At 41.8% G+C, this 18395-nt stretch overlaps 1 protein-coding gene across 1 annotated transcript in view; it reads right to left on the reverse strand.

Moving 5' to 3' along the window:
• The window catches only part of POU2F2 (POU class 2 homeobox 2), a 102612-nt gene extending 87659 nt beyond the window's left edge, over window positions 1–14953 (reverse strand). Inside the window, exon 1 of the mRNA XM_081018811.1 lies at window positions 14602–14953. The gene's annotated coding sequence lies outside the window, so the exon portion shown is untranslated. The remainder of the gene's footprint in view (window positions 1–14601) is intronic.
• Window positions 14954–18395: the final 3442 nt, after the last annotated feature.

Below are 18395 nucleotides of genomic sequence, written 5' to 3' on the forward strand. Positions count from 1 at the left end.
GTTCCTCAGAAGCTTCCAATGGGTTCGTTGGTGAAGGGATTGGTGAAGAGATTGGTAGTGGCAGAAAATAGTTCCTGGAAAAAGCAGCTTGCCACCTCTACCAGCGCTTCCCCTGCTACTACATTTAAAGCAGTATTATGCCACTTTAAACAGTCAGAGCTTTCCTCAAAGAATTCTGGGAACTGCAAAGGGTGCTAGTTTCTTAGGAGACCCCCCCTACTCCCTCAGAGAGCTGCAATTCTCAGTGTTTTAACAATCAATCCTTCTTCTCAAGGAACTCTGGGAACTGTAGCTCTGTGAGGGGAACAGGTGTCTCCCAATAACTCTCTCAACACCCTTAAGAAACTACAGTTCCCAGGTTTCTTTAAGGGAAGCCATTACTGTCAAATATATAATATAATACCACTTTAAATGTGGTATAATACCACTTTAAATGTACAACACAGATGCAAGCCTTAGCCAGGGGTCACCACAAAGGACCTATTTCACAGAGGGGGGAACTAATGAAAACAAGCGAAACTAGCACCAAAGCGCAAAAAAACCCCTCAATTTAAAAAGGGGGGCTGTGGGCTTTGGTGGGTGCCAAGTGGATTTTCTGAAGGTGCTATGGTGCCCATGGACACTGGTGTAGGAAGGGGGTGCGATGGGTGCGGTCCGCCCCGGGTGTCATCCCTGGGGGGGGGGGTTGACATCGCTGTCCCGCCCCCTGGGACACTCGCAGCCCCACCCCTGCGGGCAGCTAGCCCTACCCCCCGGGTGCCGGAGCAGCTAGCTCCACCTCTGCCCATGGACACCATATTAGAGACCCCAGTTCTTTGTCATTCCCTCAGTTCAGGTGACACAGTAGTGAGGTCCAAAGAGTTCCAGCCTGTGTGAGCACACTGTAGAACATGACCCAGAATCCTGTGGGGTTTTGTGGAACCTCTGTAGTGATTCCTCCGCAGATGAGTTGATGTACAAAGGGATCCTGAAGGACTCTAGACCATTGTTCTATGTTATGAGATTACAGTGGTACCTCGGGCTAAGAACTTAATTCGTTCCAGAGGTCCGTTCTTAACCTGAAACTGTTCTTAACCTGAAGCACCACTTAAGCTAATGGGGCCTCCCGCTGCTGCTGCACTGCCGGAACACGATTTCTGTTCTCATCCTGAAGCAAAGTTCTTAACCCGAGGTACTATTTCTGGGTTAGCAGAGTCTGTAACCTGAAGCGTATGTAACCCGAAGCGTATGTAACCCAAGGTACCACTGTATAGCCTATACAGCACCCTTGCAAAACAGCACTGTTAAGACCTCGGTTTAGATCTTCACTCAGCCACAAAACTCAGTAGATGACCCTGAGCTAGTCAATGTCTCTCAGACTAAACTACCTCTTAGGGTTGTTGTGTATTCTGCACTCTCTGGATGGAGGACAGTATGAATTTCTAATAAATAAGTAAATTCCAATACCGATACAAATCTTATTTTGGACAACAACAAAAAGGGGAAATCCAGACGTATGGCTCAAAAACGTTTTCGGTGTTTGTTTGTTTGTTTTTATCTTGCCAAAGAAAAGCTCAACAACTTTTCGGTCCTGACTCTCACTGTCTGAAATATGGCAACCCTACATTTACACTTTAAATTCATTTTGTACATCTATAACAGCTTTAGCATTCGGTGAAAACCATAAATGAACATTTTGCTGTATCAGATATTAGGCTTCTCTGTTTCTCATTTTTCCATTTTAAGTTTGCCACATTTCCATAACAATCTGCATTTTTAAAAAGTAAAAAAGTAAAATAAAACCATCACAAAAATTTATCAGCATTTTTGTGTGCATTCATCCCAATATACAATTTTTTGTAATCAATTTTGCATGATATAATGCACTTTTGTGAGTTGTTTTCACCAATAAATTCATTTTCACGCACACTTTTCCATAATATGTACGTTTTTTCACACCTTGTTTTGTTTTAGAGAACTGCGTTGCAAAATTCAGAGAATACAAAATTTGAGGACATAGCTATTCCCATATTGTTTCGGAAAGGGCAAATTAGATAGGTTCCCATTAGAATGGGAACTGAATTTCTTCCCTATCCCTGACTGTGACAGACAGATAATACAGGAGCAATGAGCCCTGGTCTGAGAGGCAAATGTCTAGGTTAGTTCCTTTTCTCTGCTACAAGCTTCTTGAGTGACCTTGGGCAAGTCCCTTGGGACGCAACGCGGCAGGTGAATGTACAGCGTGGTTTTTTTATAAATACGATAGCCAAGAGGTGTCAATTACATGCATTAATCAATCTCTGCATGTGGCAAGGTGTTTAAACGCTATGTTTTGTTTCGCCAGCCCCTTCACAAAGAGGTGGGTGGGCTTCAGCTGACTTAGCTGACATGCTTAAAACATAACTCACCGGCCAACAAACCATATTTGAGACCTGCCTATCGGAGCCACTCCCTTTCTATAGACCTTCAAGAAGGCGATTATACATTCAGGGCCAGCCACATACATCTTCGCACCTGAAGCGCAAACCCAATACACTCTTGGCGAGGGGTGGGACTCCACTTTAAACACAGTGAGTGAAATTATGTAGTGTTGCATCCTTTGCTCTGCAGCTCTGGCAACACATACATCAACTAATCGCCTGGGTAAGGCACAGGGACTCTCCTCTTTATTTATTTAAATACTGCTTGTTACGCATACCTCTCCAGGCAGCGTGCAATAATATATAAATAACACAACGCAAGCACCAAATATACAATATAGTTGAAACTGGAATACAGTACAATCAAGGAGCGACAAAATACCAAAAAAACTACAGTGTTTCTATTGCAAGCACTAAGTAGTGTGAGGCTTTTCCCAATGTGAAATGATAGTGTGGTGATGGTGTGCTCGTGGTCACTGGTTGTGGCAATCAGGACGTCCCAATTTTCCTAGAGGGTGTGCCTATTTTCATATATGAGCTGTATGTTCAAGTGATTGTGGCGGTGTAAAAGGTTGTCTGACTGTAAGCACCCTGCGCGTGGAGAGAGGAAAAAAGGACTTAAAAGAGCTGCCAGTTTTTCAGCCAAGCATGACCCAACAGGCACTTACGAAAACTATGAAAGTGCTGTTTCTTCCTTCTCTACCCCAAAACAGGCACCTTATCGCACACTTTTCAGGTGAGGTTACCACACTCCTTCCTGCGCCTGCAGCAACCCGGGAACACTAAGTTTACTCTTGTGTTGCGATACCTTAATTAGGGTCCGTTTAATTCCACAGCCTCCCTACTTTTCACTCTTTGCAGGCTTCTAGTATATTTTCAAATCCCTCACAACTACAGACTTGGCTACCTTACCTAACAGCTATACAGCAGGCAGCAATTCAATAGACGTGCTTTTTTTCTGACCTAAAAAAGCAGAGAGGGCCTGCCCCTATAGAACTTCTGCATAGGAGCCATTAAAAAATAGCCTCTATTAAGGGTAAAAAAAAGTGGCTATGGTACCTTAAGTATAGCCACTGACTTGCAATAAAGGATCAGCCCTCATGTTTCTGATCTGCAAGGTACCAGTATTTCAAAAGAAGTGCAGGTGTGGAAAGACTCTGGACTTGTGGGGTCTATTGGTTTTGGGTTTTTTACTAGCACCCCATGTGGCTCACCAGCTGGAACCCAGTGGGGCAAAATGGTGGCTAAGGGGGATTGTGCCAGATGCAAAATGGTGGTCAGGAAGACAGACAATTGCCTACTACTGCACCCCACAAGCCATACATTGCATCAGAGTTATTACAGGTCAGGGATATACTAACAGCCTAACGTGTGTGTGTGTGTGTGTGTGTGTGTGTGTGTGTGTTGAGCAATCAGAAGTCCGAAACTGTTTCCAATCTACTGCAAACGACCCAGAGATCTACTGACAGATCTCAATCTACTTTTTGACCACCACCCCAAATCAAAATATATACCCACAACAGAAAGGCTATAGTGAAAATACGAGCAGAAGACCCTTGTCTACAATGTACAGAATCACTGATACTTTTCCATAGACTTAAATATCCCCATCTACCAGAGGCTCCGGCCTTCTTGTAAACACTAGGTTGCCGCTGCGAACCCTTTTCCCTATTGTACTCCTTACTATTGTCTATATTCCTCTGCCAATAACCAATTTCCTTCCTGCCCCAGTCACATTCCAATTGCTGGGATCTTAATCTGCAAATCCATTTAGGGTTGGTGTTGTTTTTTTTTTTACTTTTTCCTTGAACACTGCCTCGTTCACGTTCTTCTCTGCTTTGCCTTTGCTCTTCCAGAGTGGTAGTTTTCAGAAATAAAGGACACCCATTAAGACCAAAGAAGCAGTAATGTTCCAGAATAAGGAACAATCATTTAACGTAAGTAGTGCCCCTTAAAATAAGGGGCAAACAGGGGAGCAACCCCAGATTGTGGTGGCCCTGTTGTGCCTTTACAAAAGAGCACACCCCTTTACTGCAAATTAGCTAACTTGGAATAACTACCACCCCTGGTTCCACATTCAAAGTCTCCAGCACAGGTTTACCATCCCCAATACGCACTCCTAAAGAGGCACAGGGAAAGGTGGGAATTACAATTTCGGAGACTTGACTCCAAGCACCAAATGAGACTAAAGTGTACCAGCAGATAATGCTGTGTATTTGCCCATGGTACACACACACCCGGCCAGCACAGACACCACCCGTTTACAGTTTTGTCTGAGGAGAAGAGAACAAATGGAAGTTACTCGCACACCCTCAAGCACTTTAGGAAAGCATCAAATGATCAACGTTATTATTACGAACTTTAATTAGAAAGGTCTCCTCCGAAATTAGTGCACCCTCAAACCCACTCAACGCTAAATCGCAGTAAAAATTTTTAAAAAACAAACAATCAAGGGTGATTAAAAAGTGGGGAAATAAGATTATTATTTTTTATCCTCTCACATTGTATAGTTATGGGCAAAGTAGAATTCTAATCCACCGCAGTGACTGCAAGCACACAGCAAAACTACGATGGCTGGGTTAATTACCACGGAATACAATGGTTTGTACATGCATGCAAGGATACAGTTTTCAACCACACAGACACACCCCGTAAGAATCAGAGGAAACCAAAAAGCAACACAAAACTGCATCTTCTCACAAATCATTCAGAATACAAGCCTTCGTTCAAAAGGAATTATTTCTGCTTTAAATGTTAGAAATATCAGGTGCAAGATTGCAATCAGTTCTAGCTTTTTTTGCTGTTCGTTCTTTTGAAAAGGTAAGAAGAAAAAAGAAATTTAGAGGAAGAAAGTGGGGGAGAGGCAAATCCCGAAACAAAACAGCCAGTTACTTTTTTTTTTATAAAAAAAAAGGCACACAAACATGAAATTTATGATTTGCAATTATTTTGTGGGGGTGGTGGAAACAAACATAAAATATTTTGCAACACACAAAATTCAACAAGGGTAAAAGGTGGGATTATTTCACTTCATAACAAATAAAAACATGTTGCAATATCCCAAGACTGCATCCTAGGCATTTTTTTTCTACACTATGCAGAATAAAATACCTATCAGCATTTACCTTACTATTTCAGAGGCAGAAGGAAATTGTTTCGGTTTCAAAACCTACAGATGTACTGGCGTCAATCTGGAGCGAGGGTCTTTACTCCATATTTAAAATAGGGAGTTGGGGGGGCAGCATGTAGATTAGATTTTACACTGGGCTATAATTCACTGCTACTCACCTAATGATCTACATGATCAAATCTGGAAGGTAACATTTAATCCCAACTCTGTACAAAGACTACTGATCTAGCTAGATATACACTCAAAGGCCACCGAATGAAGCAAAACATGTTTCTTAGACTGATCCACAAAACCAATTAATTTGAAGTACTTAGATTTAAAGTGAGCTGGTCCTATTAACTACAATGCAACTAAACTGGCGATGCCCCCGATTTAGCAAGCTTGCTTTATGTGGCTAAGTTTAAAATGGGTCTTCTAAGGTACTTTTATTCCAACTTGTCAACAAGGTCGTCAGGAACACAGCCAAGTCACTGGATCAAAATGCATGACCCATTTTTATGTTTAGCCAGGGCTGTGGTTGGAATATGAATGGGGCATGTCATCAGAAACCTTCCGAAAGTGTTTTGCACAACGTTCTGCCCAGATGTGGCCGGGACCCACAGAGGAGGCTTCGCACACGTTACGTGCAAACTGCAGTCTAGGAAGGGGTAAGAATTTGCCTTCGTTGAAAGCAAGGTGTCAATTGTATAGCTGTTAGGCTTCGGGGTTGTAAAAAACTGTCTCACTTCTGGTCCAATATGCTTCCCGAAGCCTAAATTGTCGACAAAAAGGGCGAGAGGGAAAGTGTTTTACAGACCCGAATTCACCGTAGTTTTCAGCGCAGGGCCACTGTCGAATAGAACTCACGCCGTGGCGGAATAATTATTTTTCTCAACATAGCGTACAACAATCCCGTCTGCTTCCTGCGCTGGGTTCCATTAATGTTCATCATTGTTCAGAACATGGAGGCTGTTTCCTTCCTGCGCAGTGAGGTGGCAGTGGCTGTCTTCACAGCTGTGGGGAAATTTAACATACTGGTTGCCAGCCTAGCATGAGGAGCCGAATGACTCCATTCTCTCTAAAGTAGCAGGCTGAGGGGTAGATCGGGGGGATTATTGGGACAGCGGGGGTGATATCTGCCTCTTCACACATCCAGACAAAGACAAATGCAATGTCCAAAAGGTATGGACCCTCTGAATTTACTTAAAACATGTCAAAAGTCTAACAAGACCTCCACGCAACTAAATTTCACCACGGTCGCCTTTCCTCTAAACCAGGCTGCTGAGTTTTTGCACTCATTCATCTCATCCTCTCCACCTCCCATCCTGTTTTCCATTCGCACCAATCCTGTACCCCCTTTTCTCAGCCACGTACCAATAACACTGGACCCACCTCCAAAATCTTCAGAAGAACATTCCCTCTCGCACTAACAATTCATATCTGTGCAATAATTTACATATTAATCCCGTCGCAGAATGTTCAGATTAGAAGAATTGTGGGGTTTTTTTAAGGGAAGATTAAAATACTAATTTTGTTAACTGATGAAGCGATTTTTCAGTGTATAATTCTGCAATGTAATTTTCTGAATATCTATATGATGTTTGCCCATGATTTCCTTACACATCTGGTATTTAGCAGGTGCCCAGATTCCCAAATAAATCAGAATCATGCCAATAAAAGATAAAAAATAAAAGAGGCACATATAAATCTTTAATTGCAGTGAACTCTGTAGAAAGGAATAATCATTACACGTCAAGGCACCTAAAGGGTTCTCTTTAAAAAACTGTATGACATACGGCTTTTCTATATATTTACGCCTTTTTTAAAAAAATTGGATCTATTGTAGCTATATATTTAAAAACACATACAAGCATACAAGTTGATTTTATATATATAGATATATATATAATTTAGCCGATCCAATAGAATAGATCTCCCCCCCCTCCCGGCCCCATTATTCTGTATCTATGATACCTTAAAGTATGATTTGGAACTGGGATAACTGATTATGGGTTGGACTTAATTTGGCTGTGACAGATGACAATAGATAAGCAGATAGACAGACACAGACAAGAAAGCCAAAATAAGAGAAAGTAAAAGGAAAGAGAGATGCAGTTATTAATATTGCGCCACAATTTGGCAGGGGACGGCAAATGCTTCTTAATTATGCAATTTGTTTGCATCTGAAAATGTGGATGCAAATCTATGCAAACATATTTAGAAACAGAGTTATTATTTATGGCCTACCACTTCATTCCTGTTAAGGCTCTTTTTAAAAACTGCAGGCAGCGGGCCCGATCGGCTGTTTCACAATAGTCCTTTTACACTGCATAAGTGCTTTGAAGTGCTCTTGGTGTAATGGAAAATGAAGGACGCAATGTAGTGATGTATATTATTTATAGGTTTGTAAATCGATCCCTTTATATTTATTGAACTGTATTCTGGAGATAGATACCGGATATTATTGATACGGATGAATGTATTTACTGACTGATCCTGTTATTGATAGATCCATTACAGACGCTCAAAACAAAAGACACTTTCAAATGTGGAATTATATGTAGAGTTAACTCGTTTTGTTTTCATTATTGGAGCACTGATCTTGTTTTTTACAGATGTGTTGATCTCGAGCAAGGCACCTGCTATTTAGGACAGGTGTATATATTTGCATAATACTGTACTGTACTGATATGGAAAGGCAAACTGAGAGACTTTACATACAAATCTTCAATTGTAATATATATATATGAATAACTGCTATACCTACAATTCCAAAAGGTTCTGTTTTAAAGATACAGGCTGGATGTATCTTGATACTTCCATTTACAAATCAACCTGCTGTTTATGGATTAACTGGATCTATATATTTACAAGCAAATCCATCTTTTTCTGGCTACATTTTAAAAACTTTTCAACAACAGTCATTTATAACTACCCTTATTGATTTGCAAAAAGATCGTTATATTTACATCTGGAAGATGCAGATTTAAAAATAAATTATCTAATGGGGAAATCAAGTTTTAGAAAGAGTGGTAATTAAATTGACTGCCTCCCATTTAACATGCATCGATTTGTAAATGAATCTCTTGGTCACACAATTACACAGACTGCACAACAGATAAATTGTACACCAGGAACAAGAACGACGATGGGTTTTTACTAATTGTCATTGGGGCCTGCTCTTCGTTTTAAGATGTGCGGCTGCCTTTCTATCGCTCCCCTCTTCTATCTGTCTGTAATTTTTACTCTTTCTTTTAAAAATTCCAGCTGTTCAGGAGAGCCAAGGTGAACGACAGAACGAATCCTTTTATGCACCTCTTTCTATGATTTCTTCCTTTCCCTCTATTCTTCCAGGGCTAGAATGTGAGGCTGCTTTGCTTGTGATAAAGCAAACAGACCCCTGATTTCAGATACATTTTCCCTTTCTGCCTCCCTGATATGCCCTCACACCAACCACATCCCTGGCCTTCTGGCCACCACCACCCCAAAGAAAAATATGGTAAAGGTGTGTTTGGGGGGGTGGGAAGCATCTAATTCCCACTGAAACTGACACCAAAGTGGTGCGAGGGTGGGGGGATGGAGTGTTTGATGGCTGAAGGGTATGACTGCTTTTTCTCTCTCTCCCTTCCCCTCCTCCCCAGGTGACATTCATGGAATAAATGACCTGGACTCTTTGTCGGGTGAGATGGAGCTGGCGGTCAGTTTCTTGACCAGGAAATGGCTGCTCTTATGTAGCAGTGGAGAACTAGGGATCGCTTTTTCCACTAACGCGTCATCTCTCACAATTGGGAGTAAAGCACCCCACTAAACCTAAATTAAGAGTCTGGGTTCGGATTAAATAAAACTACTTATTTATTTTTAAAGGCTCTCTCTGTGCCACTGCATCTCACATTCTGGATTTTAGGAAAGCCAGGTCAAAAGGAGGCACCTTCTGTTCCCAGCAGAAATACGACTTCCAGCGCGGCCTAAGGGCGAAATATAGTTTGGACAAAGGGGACCAAGTCCGATGGTATAATAGGAACAGAATTTGGAGGGGTTTTGTCAGAGAGGTTGGGAAGGAGGTATAGCCAAAGGAAACATAAAAGGAGAGAAATGGGTGATAGAAAGGGGAGTGGAAATGGGGGGAGGGAATAATGCAATGACAATTAGAAGGGAAAGTAGAGGAAATTAAAAGGGAAGGTGAGAAAAAACAGCAAAAGAGCAAGAATAAAAGGTATGGCGCACAAAACACGGAACTGGCAAAATCGTTCAGGGGTTTCAAAGAATATACGGATCATATAGAAGGATGGATGGAGGGATGTGGCAAAATATATACATATATACTGAAAAGTCCTAGTGCTCAGGACAGGGGAGAACAAGGACATTATAAGGGTGTCAACATCTTGTCAGGCTGCCACACAGTTCCAGACAGACAAGGGCAGGCACCGAGAAGCTCAGAGAGCAGCATGTATTGGGACTGGAAATGTAGGGAAATGGGGCAGCGAAGGACACCCTGTTGCCAAGGGACCGGTAAGCAGGTCGCTTGAGGAAATCGCAGGCCGGGCCCTGGAAGGGCTTTCGCACTGGACCTAACCAGTAGGGTGAGCTGTAGAGGAAGACAAGGGGCAGAGGCACTGCAGCGCTGAAAGGGTTACCGAGGCACCCGCACATACAAATGCACATACACATGCCAGGCAGCAATAAAAAAAAGGTCACTGCAGAGAAATGAGGTCTCACTTGACAACAGCAGATGCACACCCAACAGAAAAAGGAAGGCAGACACACACACAAGCAACCGCACCGACCCACAGAGCAACACACAACAACAGAACAGTGCGGCGCTTCTCCTCCGACCCTATGCGTAGCATCTAGCGGACACTGGGGGTGGGCAGGAGAAAGACAAGGCTGTACTAAATACATAAAGCAATACAATTAAATCACGGGAGTCCAACACACAGACAACACACAGCAGATGTGGGTGCCATAAAATAAAATAAAAGGACACTGATTCAACACCACACTTCTATAGGGGACGTCTCCAAATATATATATTCAGCGTTACTGCCAGCCGATACTCGTCAGCACATTGTATTGCACACACGGGGATGGCGTCCTCTTTCAATTTATACTCGTGGGTTCTAATCCAGATTAGTGATTGCAAAAACTCCAGGGGAGATTCCGCAATCATTGCGGATCAACAATCATGCAGAGTAAAGGAGTGATCTTGTGTACATGGCTTCAAGCTTTAACCATTCTGCCTTTGCCACTAGGCCCAGCTCTCTCTCCAATCCCCTCAGTCACTATGGCTCCTCATGAGAGAAATCCAACACAGAAACGCAAATTCTAGCTCATAGCTCCCGCCTCAAACCCAGTCGGGGTTACCACCCGCAAGGAGCTGCAACTCTTCCAGATTTAAAAAAAATCAACCCAGATTATTGGGATGTAATTTTGAAATACAGTGTTTCAGTGATAGGTCTATGAAAACGAGGCCTAGTAAACATATGTGGGGGGAGACCATGACCGGCCCTATCATGAGGTAGAATGAAGCAGCCACCTGATGCCAGGAAAAGGCAGCAAATTGTGAATCATTTGATTTTTTATTATTCTGTTTTATAGGAAGTGGGGGCTCTTGTGAAATATTCCAGTTAGGAGCCAATTAACTATGCACCTTGGCTTGAGAAGGGAGGGTGAGGGACATTTGCTGTTCTCCCTCCCGCAGCAAAATGTAAGGGGGCGAGCCCAACCTTTTGACAGCCCCAGACCTGAAGGGGAGGATGAGACATTCTCTGCAGTTTAGGCAAAAGGAGCTCTTCCTGTGATTTGCACCCCACACTCAAAAGGGAATAACCCTTTGCAGAATCCAAGGAAAAGGCAGTAATAGCAAAGAGATTTGGGAAGTGTCTGGTGACTAAAGGACTTGTTCCAAGAAAGACCTGCTCCATTATATCAACAGACGCACACACCACAAGGCCACACACAAAACAAGAGGGCACGACAATGTATCGCTGCTGCCGCTTGACACACTTCAACAACCCTTTCGTACACACACCCATTATCACTTAATGCAGATTAATTACTCCATAGTGAGCTTTAATCACACTGTACTCACAACCCGAGTGATAAAAGGCTGGGAGGGGGGTGTTCATCCTTTCAATCCATGTTTATGGATGAAGTAAAAGATTCTAATCCACATTAGCGAACAAGGAGGTGTTAGTTTCCCCCGATTAATTAACATGGAGCACAAGCGTCTGAACTTGAGTGCACAAGATTAGGGTAATGAAAGAATGATAGAAGGTTAGCGTTCTTTCCAGAGTTTGACTTAATCTTTATACATGTGGTGGCAGTTCCAGTCTGTTTTGTGAGGATTAATCTAGGAAAATACAGGTGTTTCCCCATAAATAATCTGAACCAAAACTGTGCGGTCTTTTTTATGGAAACTTACCAGCCCCACAACTGACATGCCAATTCAGACACACAAGGAACAGAAAGGGATGCAATCTATATAGGAAAATGTAAACTCCCATAGATGACAAATAGATGGATTATGCACACCCACGGGGGCAATTCGTACACTTGCAGGGACGTAAGACACACACACACACACACACACACACACACATCTCAAATTGCAGAGGCCTGAATGGGGATATTTAAGAAGAAATAAAAGCTGTTGTGTCACCCAACAATGCAACTGGCAGGGGAAAGGACTGTTACAAAACTCTTTGCGGCTTCTGCATTTATTAGGTTTTTGCAGAACCTACTCCAGAGTAATTTCCACTTCTCCCTGTCACAAAAGTAAGACCTGCAAATTATCTACCAGCGCTGCTTACAGGTAGACTTGCAACTGCTTAAAGAAAAATTCAACAGTGCTGTTGGTGCTTTAAGCAGCCAAGAGGTAAAAATTTGGTGTCTTAAATGAACCCACTGACAAAGCACAGGGGGGAGGTCAGTGGCAAGCAGCCTAGTATGTTGCCAGCTTCACTTACACCAGTGCCCACCTGTCAGGACTAAGGGGGTCTTTACAGCATATAACCACTGCTCCCAATTTCCCCATGGCAATGTCCTGTAAGTGCCCAGCCCATCTCACCCCACCTCACCCCATAAGCAAAGCCCAGTTTGTCATTTCTGAACTCCAAGTAACTATGGACAAGTTAGGGAATGCCAATTTAGAGAGAGACTCGCCAAGGAAATGCCAGGCTCTGGGACAGCAGACCAGAAGGCATCCCTCAATTCGCTCACTCTCTAAAAACTCAAGAAACAGAAATAGTATTCGTTTTGGAAAACTGGGATGGTGTTCCAACTTGGCCTGGGAGACAGCTATCGCACCAAACCTGAATTTGGGGGGTAGGTGGTTCTGGATTTAGGGGTTCAGGACGGCTGAAGGTAACAGCCACACCCCTAGATCCATTATTCTTAACCCTATTCTTAGGAGATGTGTTCCCTGCTCTCTGTCTCCCTCCCTCAGAACCCACACACTCACTTTTGAAATTTTGGTCCATCTCCATTCTTTTGGCTGTATCTTTCCACCTCTCTCTCTCTCTGTCTCTGCCCCACTGAATCCAGACCACTGAACCCCCTTCCTTCACCAGGAGCTCCCCTCTCTTCTATCCAGGAGTCTCCTTTCTTTCTTACCCAACTCTCCTCCCCTGCCTCAGCCACACACCCTGCCCCCCCCCCAATATCCACCTTCTCTCACCTTCCCGTCATATAGGTCCCCTTCTCATACACTCCCCCACCCCGAAAAAAACACAGAATCTGACCTCTTCACCCATCCAGCCACTACCCCAGGTCTCCCCTGCGCCCCCCCCCCACGCTCCCACCTCCTCCAGATCCTGGCAATATCTCTCCCTCCACACAATAGCTGCCATGGGCTGCTAATAATTATTAATAACATTCTTCCTTTCCTCCCTCTTCTCCACCCCCACCCCGTCCATGGACAAAAGAAGAGTCCAGTTCTCGTTGTATGTATCTGCCTCCCCCTCCTCGCTTCGGCCATTGCACCTTCTCCCCCCCCCCCCTCCAACAACCTTCACTTTCTTCCCCCCCACCCTCAACACCGGTTCTTTGGACAATCCAAACCATTCCATCTTCGGTTCGCACACACACACACCCCCCGCATTATGCAACTTGAGTTTATAATAGAGAGGGGTCTAATATACTCACTTATACCCCAATAAACACAGAACACCCCCCTTAGTGTATGAAAGCAATCGCCGCTAATGCACAGCACAACCCCCCCCCCTTTTCGGGAGCGGGCGGCGGGGGGGTTAGGAATCCAAATATTGCAACACATTTCCTAACAATATATGCCCGCTTTGCAAAACCGTAAACGCCGGAGCCACAACCCCCCATCTCCTCAGGTTCCTTCTGTCTATTCCTCCTTTTTTCCCCTCCCTTCTTTCTTCCATCGCCAGAGCATCAAAAGCCGAGCCACCGCCACCGAAAAGCAAAGAGACATTTACAGAAAATCCTCTACAGCGTTTTCTCTGTCTTCTGATTTTATTTTCATCCATGCAAAAAAAAACCTATATAGATATATTTTTTTAAACATTCGCTCAGTGCACAAAGCCATTTGCAAAAGGAAAGAACGGCCAGCAAATATCATTTTTTGCCATTGCAAAAAACGCCTCCCCTTTGCAATGAATAAAAATGCCCTTTAAAAACACGCCTGTATCATTTTTGCATTTTATTTGTTTTTGTAAAAAAATAAAAATAAAATGCATTTTTATATATGCATCTCTCCGTTATTATTTTCCCCTCTTTGCAATTTTTTTTTTTGTCCGTTTCCTTAAAGGCTGAGCCACAGACACCAGCAAAAATAATATGCCAGGGAGAGGAAAAAAAGAAAGCTCTTGGAAGGAACAATTGCAGCTGCTGTGTTGAGAGACGAAGAGAGAGAAAGGAATAGACTGCCTTGTGTGTGTGCGTGTGTGTGTGTGTGCAATAGACCAGCTGCTGCATTAAGCATTTTGCAATCAATAAAGAGCGGGTGAGATTTATGCAAAGCGCAGATATTAATATGCAAAGTTTTAAAGATTTTTAAATGGGAGAGAGAGGGAAGGAGACAGGGAGGAGGAGGCGGGGTGGGGGGGATTGCATAGAGACTGCACCTACCTCTGCTTCCATCGGTGGGCGCAAGCTGACTCCTCCATGCGCGCATGGGTGCAGCCCAGATACACAGGGGCTGAGGGGGAAGCAGCAGCAATAGCAGAAGCGGCGGCGGCGGCGGCGGCGGCAGCAGCAGTCAGAGCGCGAGCCAGGGCGCGCGCCGGATTCTCTCCATCATTTCCCCCCTCCCCTCCCCATTCCCCGGCTACGGTTGCCCGGGCAACGAGAAAGATGCAGCAGCATCAGCACCAGGATGAAAGATGCTCAGGGCAGCAACAGCAGATGGGGATGGAGATGGGGCGCGCGTGAAAGGGAGCCCTGATTGGAGGGGGGAGCAGATGGGAGGGAAGAAATAAGAGGAGCTTCCGAATTTTAGAGTGGGGGGGCTGTTTCCAAATTTGTTAAACTGAGGGACTGAGTGGGGGGGGGGAGCGGGTGTTTGGAAGAGGGAGAAAGAAAAATGCCCAGAGTGTTTTCAGCTGGGGCAAGGACGGGGGGAGGGTGGGGGCGGGGGAGAAATGAAGGAAGGGGCAATACAGAAAGGTGAGGGTTATTTACGACCTGGAAATGAGGTGTAGGGAAGGAGGGCATCAAAGTCGGGGGCATAAGAAAGGTGCTTCTGAACTTTAAGACGGGTGGGGGGCGGAATTATAAGATTTAGGACAGGGTTAGGGTGAAAAAGTCTTAGGGTTTGGGTGAGAGGGGAAAGCTCTCTTGAGTCCTGGAGCAGGATGAGCCCCCCCCCCCCCCCCCGCTTAAAATGGGAAGGAAAATAGGAATGGAAAAACGGCAGGACTTCGGACACTAGGAGAGGCTAATGGCGAGGTTCTATTTGGGCATGCTTAAGATCCTGGGGTGTATTGTATGCAGCATGTGTGTGTGTGTGGTCTGTAAACACCTTCCTTCCGCCCTCTCCTTATTTTGCACCTTCACACTATCACTAAATACAAAATTAAGAAGAGTTTTAATGCTCTATGCAACTATGCAAAAGTTTTCTTTCTACGTTGCTCCCGTCTGCATAGATCTGCCTTCTAGACAGAAATGGAGAGGAAAGAATTCTGTGTAGTCTTTCACAAAGGGGCCATGAAAAAGACCTGGTGATAAAGAACGTAACCTTTTATAGAAACTGAAGGACTTGTATAGATAATCCTAATTCAGAATTTAACATTTTGTCACGCAGGGAAAACATGCTGCCCACTTTGGAGATTTGAAATATGTAATTAGTATTCTGGGGAATCAAAGGTAATATAATCTGGACAGGAACATTGCTGAAGGGGATTAGGTGTTCTTGCACAATGTTATACTCAGGATTTCAAATTATTGTATCCTGACTAGCAAGTGCAAAAGATACATATAAGAAGTTATTATAAAAGAAGGTAGAGTAAAAACAATAAAAACAATATATAGAACAGATGTTAAGGATTAAATGTAAAATTTGGTTTTAAAAACTGTTTGAAGTAGATGTTGGAGTTAAAAGCATTTTATGGAATAATAGTCTATAGTGGAAGTACCATGTACAAAGCCTTACATAACTAACCTGTTAATTAATTTAAATCTGACATTTTTGTAGTTAAAAGTCATATATGCTAAAATAATTAAGAGGTTTCCATGAAGTGCATATTAAGAACTAGTAGGGCGACAATTTTAAAAAGAGAAAGTTATGTTTTTATGAACACTTTTGAATAGCAAAATAGTCATACACTCTAAATAAGATTTTATTTAAATATGCAAAAGAGTCTTTTAAAATGCATATTTATGATCCATAGTATTACCTTGAAATCAATGAAAAATGCAGCTAATATTAAATGCTTTATGTAATTGTTGACCCACAGCTGAAATTACATTTACTTAGATTATACAAGTTCATACATGCTACTTAGAATTTAAATGTAAATAATCATGTGGCAAAACTGAATAATCTGTGCATTTTATTATAGTACAATATATAGATTTATATATATATATATATATATATATATATAGCCACACAAAAAAATATTTAATTATTTCATTTGCAAGCAGAACAATATCAAATGACATTCATACAATCAACACTAGGTGAATATTACTCACTGGAAAACAAAATTAGTGGGTACATTTAGGAATATTTTATTTTAAATAAAGGATTTTATGTTCAATATGCAAAAACATTTCATGTAAAATCTATTCAAGGTAAACAGTATTATATGCAAAGCAAAAAATTGAAAAACCCAATGGTGTTAACTTCTAAGAATTGATCTGTAAAGAAAACGAAATTTATAAGATTACATATCTCACTCCAGATATTATAGTTATATGTAAATCCAAGTAAAGTTTTTGCATACAGTGAAAAAAGAAAAAGCATATCAAACTGCAGTAATTAAAAGCAGATTGCTGTGGATAAATGAACATAGGTATAAAATCGAGAACTTTATATTTAATACTCATTGATTAATTTTCAATTGATGTTGTATGTAAAGGAATTAGCATAGATTAGATACAAAATGTTAAAACCTAGCAAAGTTTAAACTACTGGAAATATATTTTCAATCACTTTATATGAAGAATTAATATGAAAATATGCAAAATATTATCCAGTTTCTATCACCAAATCCAGAATTTTAAGAATAATTGCCAACACCAAAAATTAAGATGATCATATTAAATAATTCAAAGTATTGTATAAAATGGAAAGAAGAAAAATCTTCAATTGACCTTTGAAATCTAAATTCTGGTCTGCATACATGAAGCCCAAATTTTACAGCACTGGGTTTCTAATATTTAACTTTCAAATCCATTGAGTTACATGTATGTTAAGTAACTGAAACATGATGTAAGGCATCTAACTTTTAATTAACTTTCCAAGAAATTGCACCCAGAAATTCCTTGTTAAATGAAATAATTTTATTTTGCTCTCAGACAGTGTAAAAATATACAAAACTAAGAGAAACAGCTGTAATTAAGTTAGAGAAATAATTCCCGCCCCCTTCTAATGTATGTGAACATTCAGAAGCAGTCGAAGCCAATGTATTTTAAGAATTAAACCTACAGCATGTGATGTGTATCATTGGATTGCGATATTTTGTTTGTCCGAGGGCTTCGTTTCTCAGTTGGTCAGCTTCATTGCAAAAATAAAAAATAAAAATTGCCGGGGCTTTTTCCTGTTGTATGCTCTGGAAGACTTGGAATTAATTCTCATTAGCCAAATAGGTAATATTAATAATATGCACAACATCCACTATACATCCGTAATTCTGTGTCTGTTGTATGGGTATTCATTGGTTTGAAAACCAATCTTAGCAACTTGAACAGGATGAATTACTGCCTGCTCAAGTTGCTAAGATGACTATCATGCTAACATAAAATAATTCCCACAAGTAATCCAAAAGTAACTCAATACACATTGGGCATTAGATTTAGATACCACACCTAGAACTTTGCATGTCATAACGATTTTACAGAATCTGTACTGCTTTATATGTGTTCTTGACGTACAGTATGCTGAAATCTAAACGTTATTTATCACATGCAGTCCTTGTTTACATGCAACATGAATTCAGCATTCCACGCAAAACAAAAATTGGGGAAATCCTGTACAATAATTAAAGTTGTCTGAAGATGCATCTTCAGGATCAAAGGAATAACAAATGACAATATTGCCGAGAATGAAGCATTTTTGCAACAGAAAAGCCAAATGGAAAAAACTGTTGCTTTTATCTAATGGGAACCTGGAATGAGTTATTATTTCCTTACATCTCTGAAGACATATATATACATATTTGTTCCAAATCTACAGGTTGCTGTAAATGGCAATTAAAATA

Source organism: Podarcis pityusensis, assembly GCF_964106645.2.
Source record: "Podarcis pityusensis genome assembly, chromosome: 8".
NCBI lineage: Eukaryota > Metazoa > Chordata > Lepidosauria > Squamata > Lacertidae > Podarcis > Podarcis pityusensis.